Here is a 14,687-nt window from a genome sequence, read left to right as displayed (position 1 = left end):
GGTCGGGCCGGGCCTAGAAATTAAAAATTCTGTCGGGCTCGGGCCGGGCCCGGGCCGTGTGTCTACCGGGCCGGGTCGGGCCGGGCCTAGAAATTCCGGCCCGTGCAGTGCTCTAATACACATACCTTTAATACACACATCTTTAATATTATTTTTGTCTATGACGGTCATTTTCGTGAAACGTCAAAATAGTGACTATTACTTAGACGTCCTTCGTCATTGCAGTTGCCGCAGTTGTGGCTGTTCCATGCACTGGTTTCGTGGTTTCGGTCTGTTTAGTGTCTGACGGTGTTGTGCTGGCGGAGTCACGGGTTGCTGTGTCTCATGCGTAAGAAGTTTCGGTTCTACTTGGCACTGGGACTGCTTTATTCAGCGTGTGTGCGCTTGACCGGCTGCACAGTATCCCGGTGGCGATGTTCTGAGCCGTGCATGCCACTTCGGCATGCATCTCACTTGAAATATTGTTTCCAGGACAAGGGCGAGCTGGATAGCTTTCTTGCCCGCATGTAAGAAATGCAAGTGCGTACACTACGCAACATTGAGAGTTTGGCAACCTTTTTTGTGCCTCCACGCCTCCACCGTGCGAGCGTGTCCTTGCACGGTTGCCAGTCTCGCTTTGCACCTGACTCCCGCCACGTTTTTAGCCGGGCTTTGTTGTTTAACTTTAGATATTTTTCTTGTTCTGTTTAGTGAGCGAGCTCCTTGCAAAACGGTTGGGATGTTGAATAAAATATGAGTGCAAACAGTGCCTCCTTGTTGTTTCTTGACCGATGCAAACGAACAACAATGGTTCTAACACGCTAGGCAAAAAATGATCATATTGCAGTCTGCACCGATGTTGTAACAGATGCACCCATTTTGCGACAGCAAATGTCTACCAGTCAACTGCAGAATTTAAGACTCGATTCAGCTCCTTTGTCTATATAAAACAGACTAAATAATGAAAAGCAACGGTGCTGCATTCTCTAATGTTTAGCAGGACCAAGCAAATTTTATGTGCGACCTAGTAGCCAGGGGTTTTCCCGGGAATTCAATTTGGGGGGTGGGATTGAGAGTAGAGGAGTCGTTGCGAATTAAGGGGTTGCTTTCAGAAAAACAAGGGAAAGGGGGGGGGGGGGGGTGTAGGGAAATCACAGCTGGTAGCCGACCAATTGTACTCTGGGTAATTTTTTTTTTTGTTGCATTTCCTATCATTTAGAACAGTGGTCTCAAACACGCGGCCCGCGACTCGCTGGGACGCGGCCCGCAGGCATGCGGCTAGGAGTCCCGGCTATCATGTCTCGAGCTCTAGAAATGGCATGCCCCACAGTGATCTCTTCTCGTCGATTACTTTTCGCTCGAAAAGTTGTTTTGCTCTTTTAACGTATTCACATAGTTTATACTTATCTGTGTTCATTTGCCCTTTGGCGCTTTATTTTCTGCTTCTCAGCTTTTTGTAATGTACAACGATTCCGGTACAGGCTGCAAGCGCGAGCTATTCGTTGAAGGATGCATCTCGGGCTGCTCGAACTCTCGATCAGCAGAAGCGACTGCCAAAGATTAAGCTACGGGTTCGGGATTCTTGCCTTCAAAAATATATCACAATTAAAAGACAAGTAACTATTTGTTCGTGTGTTGTAAAATTCGTCAGGAGAGCAACAAGTGTTATATTACCTGATTTGTTTTAGAGATATTGTTGAGCTTGGTTAATTCCTGCGTGGATTGAGCAACAGGAATGACAGTGTACGCAATTCTATTAAAATGCTGTACTTGTCCTATTAAAAATGTTGTACTTCTATTAAAAATGCCAGCACGTTGGCGGGGCGGTGTCATTTTAATGTTTATGACATCAGGTCAGGGCGTAAAGTAGTCTTATAAACAAATCTAATTTAAAGGTGCCCCTGGCAAGACTGAGTTCACAAAACGCATAAAGCACAAAGTCTCTCTCTCTCTCCTCCCCCCCCCCCCCCCCCCCCCCCAATCCGCCATCTTACGTTGGCCCTCAACCTTTCTTGTGGGGGGTATCTGGCCTCGATACTCAACTGAGTTTGAAACCACTGACTTGGAGACACTAAAATGGAAAGATGAAAAGATTTTTAAGAGCATGTTTGGGACACTGTTTTTTCAAAATTTTTGCACAAAAAGAAGTTTTTGTGCAATATTTACATCATTAGACACAATTTAGGTGGAGGTCACTGCCCATTCTAAGCCCCGCCCACAGATCAGTGGCTTTACCCATTACTACTGGATTGGCTTGGCTGCTCGGCCGAACATCTTCGGAAGCCCATTGTCTCCATTTTCCCCGACATCCGGTGCGTCTAGTCTGGAAGTCTGATGTACAGATCTTTATGTCAATGGGCAAAATGTAAAATAGCAGCGCCCTTAGCAGTTCAGGTGCACTCTGGGAGCAGGAGACTGTCAAGGGGTAGTTTTAGTTTAGGTTTTACCAGGTTGTGCATCTGTCGTCTGCTGTCGTCTCCGCACCGCCATTGCTCATGTCGTCGTGGACTGCTCTAGACTTACGCGCGATGCATTAAGTACGCTTTTGTACTCGTCGCTACATACAGTGATGGAGTGCTGCGGAATTTGCGCCTAACTACGTTAGAACGAATAACTAGCTACACGCTACTCAAAGGCTGTATTTGTACACAATAGACTCTTTTCGTTATTCGGTACCGTCTGGTGACTCAAATGGCAGTTTTACTTTTTTACCGTACTAATGGCAGCAATTAACCTATGGTCTTCAGTATTTTATGGTGCACCGTCACTTTCGCAAGTCAACGGTAAACGAGAATGTGCGCTTGGCTGTACAGCTCTTGTTTAATCACTTTCAGTGTCGATGGTGAGAAAGATGCAACCGGTCAGAACGAAGCGCCAACCCACATAGACGCCTTGATTAAGTTCTCCATCAAGGGGCTTTGAAGCCGAGTGTGTGCTATTAACAGACTGACTGCGCCTGAGTTAGAAATGAACGCTTACACAGCTCTTGCATCTAATTCCTGCTTTACGTCGAGCTAACGTCTAGAATGAATAGGCCTCGAGTCATCTGCTTAGGGGCACTTTTAACCTCTTCCTTCATCAGTAAACACCGGGCCGCCATTAGTACTGCACATATGCTGTATTTAATTTGTACAGGGTGTCACAAAAGAAAATTTACACGGTCTTTTTTACCGCAAAAATAAACTAGGCATCGCCGAACGCTCATTCTCCACCCAAAGGTAGCGCCAGAGGTCACAACCAGATGCCAAAATTTCAGCCCGATCGTATAACTTAATCAAAAGTTATAAGTGATTTTTTGGAAATTTCAATGGCAAAATGGCTGCCGACGGAGTTTTCGAACTCCGTCGGCTCAATGGCACCAGAAACCGAAAACGGGCAAAAATGGGCTCCATTTTCCCATTGGAATTTTCAGAATCAATTATAACTTTTGATTAAGTTATCGGATCGGGCCGAAACTTCGGCATCTCGTTGTGACCTCTAGCGCTACCTTTGGGCGGAGAATGAGCGTTCGGCGATGCCTAGTTAATTTTTGCGGTAAGAAAGACCGTGTACATTTTCTTTTGTGACACCGTGTATTTAGATATGGATATGCGGCTAACCCCTTTGTATCGGGGGATCCCAGCGTACTGGATCAGGCAAATTTATCTGTTATTTTCTTCTTGGTTTTTCGTCCACCAGTGGTCCAGTCTTCTTTTTGTCCATTCCACCAACGGTATGGGCCGCGGACCCCTGCCCACGGTGCTGTCGGCGCCGTCGTTGCCTCTGTCGTTGCCCTGCTCGTCGATTTCCCGGAAGCTCAACGCTACCGCCATGTCTCCGCCGCACTGCACCTCCGGCTGCTGGCTTGTGCACTCCAGGATGACGTGCTGCAGCGTTTCTTCGGCCCCCTGTGTGCACAAAATGCATCGCACGTCGGTGTCTGTGTACTTTGCCCGAAGCACGCGCGTTTGCAGCATGCCTCCTCGGGGGTCGAACACAAGTCCACTGCCCCTGCCGTTGTCCATGAATTCCCTCACTTACTGTTTTTCCCTGGTGTACAAGGCAAGTGCCGGCTTCTGTCTCGGTCTCGGTGACTCTTGTGCAGATGTTTTTCATTTGTTGTTCTGGAGTCGGGTAGAGAAGAGGGCTGTTTATGCGACACCGAAGGGCCAGCTGTCGTGTCCGTCGCACTTACTTAGTCGAGAGGCTCTTGAGGTGGAGGTATTTGAAAGCCTGTCTTGCCCACCGCCCTTCCTGCATTTGGCAGAGGCGTCGCTTGAAGCCCAGCTTGACCCGGGCCTCTCTGGCATCGAAGCTGGACCACCTGCATGCTCCCTGCACTGCCTTGTGAGGTGTTCCTCGGCTGGCTCCCAGTGCCGCCAGTCCCACTTCTCTCTGGCGCACCTCTAGGCACTCATGCGTGCGGGACGACAGGCGCAGAACTCCATTTCCAAAGGTGAGACCCGGCACTGCCACCATCTTCCAAACTGCCCGGGAGATCTCGAAACGGCTGTAACCCCAGAGGGCTCTGGCAGTTGATATCCCCTTGGACCTTCGCTCTTAGCCTGAAGCCTGGCCTCATGGTCTTCGAGGTAGTATTGACCCTCCTGGATGTGGATCCCCAGGTACTTGTATTGTGATACCTACGGTACTTGTTCCCCCTGAATTTTCAGGTCATCTGCCTCGGTGTCTCCTCTGTCCCCGAAGCTTATCAATGCCGACATCTTATCCCTGAAACTCAGCCCCAGTGCCGCCCCCATTGTGTTGCACTTGTTGATGAGGGCCCGCAGGTCCTCCGGGAGTCTGCCATCAGGACGATATCGTCGGCATAAATTAGCCAAAGGATTTTTTCTCCCCCACTGTTTCCTGCCTCCGTATATTCCAGGGTGAAGCCCTCGGCGCAGTCCCGCAGTTTCCTTTCGAAGCCCGCTATCTAGAGCATAAACAGCAGTGGCGACAGTGGGCATCCCTGTCTCAGACCCTTGGCGATGGCTACTGGATGAGTCATCTGTTGTTGCCACTGTGCCACCACAGTCGTCTCCCTGTAGATTTCCTTCAGCAGGTTGATCCACTCCCCTCCGAGCCCCCCTTTGCTGGCTGCCTCCACAGCTTCTCATGGTCGGCTGAGTCGTAGGCCCTGCTGATGTCGAGGAAACAGAGGTACAGTGGACGCCTCTCCCTCTGGGCAATCTCTACGGCCTGCGTCAGCACGAATAAGTTGTCCCTTAAGGCGTCTCCCCCACCGGAAACTGTTCTGTAGCTCCCCGAGGACTCCTTCTGCCTCTGCCCATGTCTGCAGTCGGTCTTGTATTATCTGTGTGGACACGCGGTAGTGTACCGATGGGATGGCTATGGGGCGATAGTTGCCGAGCGTCGACTTTTGCCCTTTTCCCTTGTAGATGAGTCGGAGTCTTGATGTTCGCCACTCCACCGGCACCCATCCTTCCTTCAGAATCTGGTTGAGGATCTCACGCAGCAGTGTTCTCGTCTCAGGCGCCAGTTCCTTCCCCAGCCTTATTGGGATAGCGTCCATTCCAGTGGCTGTGGTTCCTTCCATCCTTTTGACTGCTCTCTTTAACTCCCTCTCCGTGATTTCCTCTCTACTCGGTTGCTCCTACAGTTCGTCCTCCGTCTCCCCCTTCTCACTGACCATCTGTCGGCTGTCCCCTGCCTCTCTTTTCCGTTGGCTTTCGTCCGAAAGTGATAAAAAATCTGTTGTGATCACTTCCCAAGCTCTTGTCGCCTTCCTCGTCTATCCCCGTGTAGTTCAGTTTTTCATGCAGGTCTGGGGACACCAGGCAATAATCAATTGTAGAGCTCATCCCTCTGGCCCTCCATGTCATCTTCCCTATGCATTTGTCATGTGTTTTGACGATTACCATGTCCAGTTGTTCCGCCATGTCCTGCAGCAGCTTTCCATTACTGTCTGTTCTCCCATCGAACTCCTCTAGGTGTGCATTGAAGTCGCCTACCATAATGGTAGGTCTCTCCAATGTTGCGATATTCTTTTTCAATGCACTTGATGAGCTCGAGGTTTGTCTCCCTGCCGTCTGCCCCCGTCCACAGGTACACAACTGCCACGGCCACCTTTCTCCCCGCCAGTATCCCTGTCAACCACACGTGCTCTCTGCACTCCGAACTTTGTCTCTGTCAGCCTGGCCCACTAAAGCATCCTACCCCCCCTCCCCTTCTCTCTCTGCGATCTCTGCTTACCCATCCCAAAAAAGCCCTTCGCACTCAGGGGGCCTCTCTTCATCCCTGAGGTGGGTTCCTGTGACTGCGAAATTTCCCATCTTATCATCTTGTAACATCTGAAAGGCCTCTTCCCATTTTCCTGCTTTTCTTTCTCCCTGCAGGTTTAGAAAGGCAATCTTCACTTCTCTCTTTTTCTCTTTTGCTCGTCTGTTTTTCCTTGTTTCCTGGCCTGGTACCTTTTTGTGTTTTCCACCTTTCGTGTTGCTGCGGGCACCATCTCTCTTACTTTCTCTTCTTAGTGGGCAAGCGACTGTGTTCCTCGAGTCGCTGTAGTCTCTGGTCCAGGGTCAGCATGCCTTCCCTTCTTTCCCGTCGCCTTTTCATCGGTGTCACACTTTTTCGCTTGCATGTCGGTCCTAAAAAATTCCTTAGTCTGTTACCCAGTGCTTGTCCCTCTTCAATCGCCGCGTCTCTATTGTAGCAGCCGTCTTCCATGTCGTTTCCCGTTCCTGTGTTCTTTACCACATCCACACTCTCGGTCCCCGCTGCTGGCTGATCTCTCTTGATAGCCTGTTCCACCTGGCGCACCTCTCTCTAAGTGGGTCCCCCTTCCTTGTCTTTGATTTCTGGGACTTCATGCACCATAAAAGAGTGCTTTGGGGCTCTTATGGTCCAGTCCTTAAAGTGTTTCCATGATGATAGTGATCAAAGTGGCCAAACTGCTTTCCGGAAAGGGTCCATTTGCGCCATGTCTGCGCCAAAAGGGAGCTGTTCTCGAAAAAGAAACAAAGTGTCTGGCAGGTGGCATTCTAAGCAATGCCCCTAAATATTTAACAAAAATAATTGGGGTGTGTGTATATGTTTATATATTCTAGAACTTAGTCTGCCTCAACGGGCGACTTGTCTCCCAGCTGTAGATGAGAAATTTACTGAAAATGAAGAAACTACAGCTTTTTCTTTTTTTTCGGATGCTTCAGTACTATGCGAGAAGAGCAGGGCTGCGCGAGTATTTGAATTATCATATAGTAGTTTCAAATATTACGCTATTTAATTCGTTATTCGTACTTTTCGAAGCGTTGATCGCGGCAGGTTAAGCGCGATCCAAGTCAACGCGTTTTTGTGCGCGCGAAATTCGTGCGCTTTCCGGAAATTGCGTATTTCGTGACGTTTTTGCTGCTTCCGGTGCGCTTTCTGAGTCACAAGCGTGCGCGTTGGTTAGGACGGTGCGCTTTCGGGCCAGCGGAGAGCATCTGCGCCCGACGACGAAGAAACGCGGAGCCGGAACTGGTGCTTTCCACCGATTGGCCAAGAGAGGATATGGGAGAGGAGTGCCCTATACGTCACAGCGCGTTTAGAAAAAGTTGAAATCATCGAAACAGTTGAAGTTGAAACAATAGGGCGTCCATAGTGAGAAGACCGGTGGCTTTGCTGCGTTTCTATAGAAGCTAAGCCTTTTTCTTTTTTTTACATTTTCCTCAAATAAGTTCGCTCTTTGCAAATTTTATTTAAAAAATAAACCACCTGTGGGCAACACTGCACAAAATCGTAGCGCGATGGGTTGAGAAACCGATTTTTCCGGTCAATTTAAAGAGCCTGATCCCTTTTCGAGACACCCTGTAGTAAACCTTCGTTTTAATTTTTCTAAAACTTTCGGGGTCCTCTTAAAGAAACAAAAGCAAAAAAGAACAACAGCTTGTGATGGCTCTTTTTTTATTGCCTTGCAAGAATGCACGCTTTAGTCATATCGCACGTGATGCTGACACCGAATGTTTATATTCCCTATTAGAGAAAAAGAAATAATGAATATATAGTTTCTGAGGACAGGATTGTCAGTCCCGCTTTCTTTCCGTTTAGCGGCAAATAGCGTTGTTGCGAACCGAGAAAACATTTGGGGCTAGTCTCTGGGAATATCTCCTAAAATTCCCGTGACCAACGCTTTCAGGGTTACTTCACCGTAGGCACCGCCGAAGGGTTTGTTTCTGTAACTGAGTTCAAGACGTTGGATGAAAACACCTACGAGAAAATTCCGGTGGAGGACGTAAAGAACGAAGTTCTTCTGTTGATCTACACATCCGGAACAGCGGGTCGCTCGAAGACCATTGAACATACTCACTACAGCATCGTGGCCGGATACCTTCAGGGTGTGCTCTCGCGTAACTAATAACGTTGGCTCCTATTATGTTGAAATATGATTATATTCTAGCATTAACGCAGAATTTGATATATCCGAAATAAATGGCACAATTAAATCGAGATCGCATTTTGATTAGTTTCAGAACTGACCGTTCTCTTTATTCGAAGGTTATAAGCAATCTGACATTTTCAACGGGAAAATGGGGCTTGTTTTCGCCCGTTTTCGATGACTGGTCACTGGCGCCATTCAGTTCCATGTACTTGGGAGCTCCGTCGGTTCGTTTTTTTTCCCGTTGAAACTTTTCAGGAAATTCCTTATAACTTTTGGACAAAAGAACTCTTAGCTCTGAAACTTCGGCATCCTGTTTTGATCGCGAGGGCTACAGTCAGGCGGAGAATGAATGTTTGACGATGCGTGGTATATGCTCGCAAAGAAAAAAAAAAAACATATAAGAACAACATTTTGTAATTTTTTCCTGTTGTGTGGGATACCCTGTATATCATGATCATGTAGCATGTCCAAAATAAATCCTGGCGCCGTATAACAGCGGGAAAGTTCGTCAACTGTCCATAGAGCGCTCAAATTCTTGTCGGTTGTGCGTATGGATGTTGGATTTCGCCGGGTGAAATGTTTTAAAAAATGACGCCAACAAACTTTTCAGGGTCCGTGGTACACATGTTCGCAGACGACCGAGTCAGTGATAGTAGCAATTTGTGATGCCATCTCCCGATAGGTGCAGCGAACAGACGATCGTCTGGTTCTTTCACTTATTGGGAGATAATATGCTGCAGGAAATATGAACACTATGCAAGGAGCCTAGTTTCTAGCAGGGTCCACTTGAAGGTTTTTGTCAGCCTGTACAAATTTTAGGTGCCCTTTACGTAATGTGTCTGGCGCATGGCCCCAATGCTGCTGCGCCAATCACTCTCAAGCTAACTAACTCACCTGCGGAGATCGCGCTGCGAGTTACAGCCGTATACGAACATGGTTAGCGTACTTAGCTGGTAATCAGGAGGGATGTCGCGAACTTTTCTCGGACATTTAGGTTCGACTGGTTCAACGAAGCTTCGACTTTTTAGCAAAGTTCGACAAAATTCGACTTATGGACAGTTTTGTCCGGCTTCTACTCAAAGATTTCTGATTTTGAAAAACAAACGTTTAGAAAGTAGTTTATATTATATTTTAATAAATGATTACCGATGTTTACGCGATGTAAAAGCAAAAGTGGGCATACTTTCAATGCTTTCGTTATTTAGTAATGGGATGCAGTGAAGCAGTACATCTAACAAATATTTCATTTTTCTCCGTCAGGTGGTGTCAGCTCGTTTTAAAATTTTCGCGCATGCGCATGGAAGTCGAACTTCAGTCTAAATTTTGGCGAACTTCGCGTTGGAAGCTCGAGGAAGTTTAACTTGGCCGACCTCGAACCTCAGGCTAATGGCTGTACCGCACTGGCTATATTCATCATCTACAGCTGAGATACAAGTCGCCAGTCGAGGCAGACTAACTTCATGCTCTATGAACATACACAGAAACACACAACGCCGCGCCCTTATGCGCTTTAATTGAAAGATGGATGACCTTCAGAAAGAAGACGAAGGTACCATGTGATATATATATATATCACATGGTAAGGTAGAGCTAGAGGTCATAACCAGATGCCAAAGTTTCAGCCCGGTCCGATACCTTATTCAAAAGTTATGAGTGATTTTCTGAAAATTTCAATGGAAAAATGGAGCCCATTTTTGGCCCGTTTTCGGTTTCTGGTGCCCATGGAGCCCCATGTATTCGAAAACTCCGTCGGCCGCCATTTTCCCATTGAAAGTTTCAGAAAATAACCCATAACTTTTGAATAAGGTGTCGGATCGGGCTGAAACTTTGGCATCTGGTTGTGACCTCTAGCGCTACCTTTGGGCGGAGAATGTGCGTTCGGAGATGCCTAGTTTATTTTTGCGGTGAGAAAAACCATGTATTTTTTTGGTCACTCTGTATATTAGAAACTTAAAATGACGTTTGATTTTAGACATCCTGAGTTTAATCTGTCCGTATATTGCGACACTGTTGGTCGCTGAAGATAACAGATTTAACGAGTGTTGTACGACTGTTAGTTTGGGTTCTTTAACCTGAAGCACTCAGTAGTGATGCAGAACTACACGCCGGCACGATGTTTAAAGAGACGAACACGGGCAAGTGTGCAAATTGAACCCACCATTCCTGGGTTCTGCAGGGTGCGCTTTCGCTCCACGTGCACATAGCTGCGATGCGCGAACACACTCACCCATAAAACTTTCACCCGCTTCTAAGCATTTAAAATGTCGAAATGTTTGCCTGAGTTTTTATAAACATGGCAATCTCTGTTTGGTTGCGAAAAAAATATATTAAAATTTTCTCACGTAAGTAAAGCAACGACGCCCCGCCTAAAATGTACGCACGGCGTGCTCTGCAACCTGACAAATAAACAGCGAAAATAGCCATCTCACTGAACAAGTTTACCGCCTTTATTACTAATATTTTTTAAGATGTAACTGTCTTTTTGATGATGAGGACATTATTGCTTCTTGGATTTCTATTACAACGTTTCTCGGCTTTCGTCTTTACCTGTGTGCATCTTATACCGGAGCGAAGACTGTTTTCTTTTCGGAATCAGCTTGTACAGAATAAATGCTTGACGCCATCAAGAAACACAAGGTACGACACGCACACTGTACCCAGCAGTATCATTTCCAATAAATAATGTAGCATCAAACAATTTATTATCCCAGTGGCGTTACCGTTTGCGCGTTAGCAGGGTTAAATAAACATTTTATATCTAGTGGGAAACTAAGAAACACACTTTCTGAAAATGGTCTTAACGATAAAAAAGGGGGACTAGGATGAATACTGGGTGCTGAAGCTTTCAAAGTGTAACTGATGTAATAGTGCGAGTTATAAAAAAAATATATTTATTCGGATCTAATTTATATTTAAATAGCACATTTTTGCTAAAAACGAACACAGTTGCTATTTCCTCAATTATTTTCCGCAACGCAGCAACAGAGCACGACAGCTATTATTGAATTTTCGTTTCAGGTGTTCATGTGTGATCTTCACGTTGGCGCATCACGTGTGAGGCTTTTGTTTTAACACAAAATGTGTTTTATCAGCAAATGTTTTTATGAAAAAGCTAACTGCTACCCTTAAGCGTTACGCTCGACCATTACACGATGGTTCAAGTTGTGCATATAAAATATTAAGTCTCATAGGGGGTTATTAAAACCAGCAACCTAAAATACTCCCAAGGGTGGGTGAACGCGTGGGACCAAGGGATTTCTAGCCAGACACAATATAGCGACTGAGATAAGCAGAGTTTTTTGATTGGATAAGCAGCGCAGGTATGTGGGGGAGCTAGCGGTTGGTTGGTAAAGTGAAGCATCTACACTAGCTTAATCATGCTGACACTCTCGTCACACACACACAATCTACGCACGTCATGGGTATGGTCGCCTAATACATTTTGTGTCCCTCGGTCCTTCTCAGCATTATCAAACCGTGAAATGTTTAATTATTAAGCGTACTACAAAAATACCTTGTATTCATTGTCTTCAGTGCGCATTTTCTTGTCCGCTCACTATAAAACTCACGGCTTTTAAGAAAAAAAATTTATGAATAATGTTGTTTAAATGCTAACTTTCGTGCTGATGCAGTTGACTACACTAGTAGAAAGATTCACCACGATATTGCAACTTGCGAAGAAAATTGAGGATAAAGGGGTTCGGCTAAATTATCTCAAGAAAGTGATTTTTACTGGAATAAAAGCCACACTACGAATTGTGAGAAAACTGGAACTGTCGTTTTACTCATCTGTCATCAAACAATGTTATGCAAGTAACGAAATTGGCTGGAACTGCCAACCTCCAATGGATGCCTCCAATGGTATGGCATTGGATTTCCATGTCCAGTGGCACAAATTAAGGTAAGTTTGATGAATGTTATTGGTATTTACCCTATTAAGATTTCACTTATACTATAGGCTGTTTCCACGTCAGATCGCACAATGATTGTCCCCGGCTCATATTTTTTATATTTATGTCAAAAAACATACATGTGAAAGCCACGTCCTTGGGAAAAAAATTCAGCTATATTTGAGCGTTGTAACTAATTTTCTTCCGGAGATAATAAATTTCGAAGATCGAGACGTTGAGATTCCCAAGGTTTCACGATGGTACTTTGCACAGCCGTCACGTTCACACCAAAGCATGAACGCAGTACTATTTTTTCCTACTCTTTTATGAAAGGTTTACATCATTTACACAAAATATTTAAAAAAGAACGATAAAACGTTATGAAAAAAGCTACGAATCACGTGTTTAGTAAACACCTTTTAGAAAAACGTTAAATAATTATTTACCGACAAACAAACTGCCGGAAGCTCGGCAGTAGCGAAACGTGGCCGGCCACGCCACTACACCGCAGACGAACTAAGGGAGCGGAAGAACAACATTCATGCTTTTGCATTCACAACTCATAAGAAGTGCTTAGGTGTCCTCAGAATTTTACTTTGTTTAAATTCTCGTTAATTCTCTGCAGTGTCTTAAACTAACCTGTGGTGGCAAACATTAAGTAACTTACAACTTTCAAAAGTAAAAAAAAAAACAAAAAAAAACGAGAACAAATCTTTACTCTAATTGAGCCAGCTTGTCCTCGTTATAGGGTCTTTGCCGCGCGACGTCGGCTCCGAAGAGATATTCTCTAGACCCGAAAAAGGCTGTACAGTGGTGAAGCTCCATCGTAGGGTGTAGAAAGTCGTGCTATCGCTAGCTTAGATTCCATTTCTGTTGATCCTAAGTAGATCGTAGGTAGAGTGTTGATCTTATATAGAAAAAATGAAAAAAAAAAACTATATATCGATTGACATTTTTGCTTTAACAGATTTAAATGTTGCGTAAATTAGCAGGGAAGTAACGCTAAAGTTCCTGGTATATTTGTACAAATAATCTTGCTGAAAATTGTTTGGACCCTCTTCATCTGGTAGAAAAGGAAAGGGATGGTTATTTGTTTGCGGGTTACGTGAGGAAACAAGAAGTTAAAATGATACCCTATCACTGTTACATTCTGCGACACTGAAATCTGGATTTATATTAAACTTACCACTTAGGCAAAACACAAGCAACGACAAATAGAGCGCGCTTCGGGGCTTTTAAAGCCACTGGCGCGAGTCACAAAATGATCTAACGGGTTCGGTCGAGACCACGAAACCCGCGTTTTCGGCCCGCATAAATCAACTACGCAGTTTAGAAATACTGAAACTCTGCTAAATGTGACGCTGGCGGTAGGTAAAAATGCGAAAGTTCGAGAAGATGAAGTCACAGTAATCAAAAGGTAAAAGAAAAGGACGAAATCTCTTTAGCAATCGACGTCCTTGCACGTCATCATTATTTCAGCGATGGGAGGGGTTAGCAATAACAAATAAGGAACAATAAAGAACAATAATATTGTTTTCTTTCGCGCTGACAAGTTTAGTGCAATTAATTAACTGACACAGGTGCCCACAATATCATTTCTTGTTTTGACGAAATGAGGGTTAGGTGGACGTGCGTTCGTAAGAATATTCGTCGTTTGTTTTTATCTTTTGATCCATGTAACGTCATGTTCTCAAAGTTTGGCATTTTATCTCCACCGCTATCATCACGCTGCGACTGAATTTTTCAGCTTTCTGCAATGCATAGTTTATTTTCGCGGGCTGAAAAATTGCATTACGTTTTCTTAATCGGATTACGGGTTTAGCGACTTACGAAGAGTGGAACATACCGATGTTTGATCTTTAATCTCATTGTCATGCTGAGAGGACTTTGAACAAGCGATTAACCACAATAGATTTTTGTTGGAAGATTGTGGATATCAAGACTGGGAAGATCCTTGTACCCAACGAAGAGGGCGAGCTATTCGTAAAGACTCCGCCTTCCATGAGGGGTTATTACGGAAATCCTGAAACCACATCACAAGCCATCACTCCGAATGGTTGGGTGCGATCAGGTAGTTGATGCCGACCTATTATTAGTGATTTCTGTAAAAGATAAGTTAAATGCTAAATCCCAGAGTTGGGTGATGGCCGGGCTTGCAGAGCTTTTTACGAGAGAATTAATCAAATATACTTCACTAAGAGCCGAGGATGCTCAAAACTTGGCAAACCACCAATGACAAAATTATAGCTAGCCTGCAGTGAATTCACGTCGCGTACTTATCTTTATTTGTTATTCTTGTCATTTATGCCGGGCAGCTAATTTTGTGCTAAAAGTTTCTCCAGCATATAATATAAAAATATAGTATTATTGTTACTTAAAGGGGTACGGAAACAAAAATTGAAATATTCAAATTTCGTTCGGAAATGAGTCAAGCATGACGGATAATAACCGTAAATGAT

At 45.1% G+C, this 14,687-nt stretch overlaps 1 pseudogene; it reads left to right on the top strand.

Moving 5' to 3' along the window:
- The first annotated feature begins 7,879 nt into the window (after positions 1 to 7,879).
- On the top strand, positions 7,880 to 14,307 carry LOC120839374 (annotated as a pseudogene).
- Positions 14,308 to 14,687: the final 380 nt, after the last annotated feature.

This window comes from Ixodes scapularis, unplaced genomic scaffold, assembly GCF_016920785.2.
Source record: "Ixodes scapularis isolate PalLabHiFi unplaced genomic scaffold, ASM1692078v2 PGA_scaffold8__174_contigs__length_109621045, whole genome shotgun sequence".
NCBI classification, from domain to species: Eukaryota; Metazoa; Arthropoda; class Arachnida; order Ixodida; family Ixodidae; genus Ixodes; species Ixodes scapularis.
Note: the sequence above shows the minus strand (reverse complement) of the source record. Positions and strands in the feature narration are given on the sequence as shown.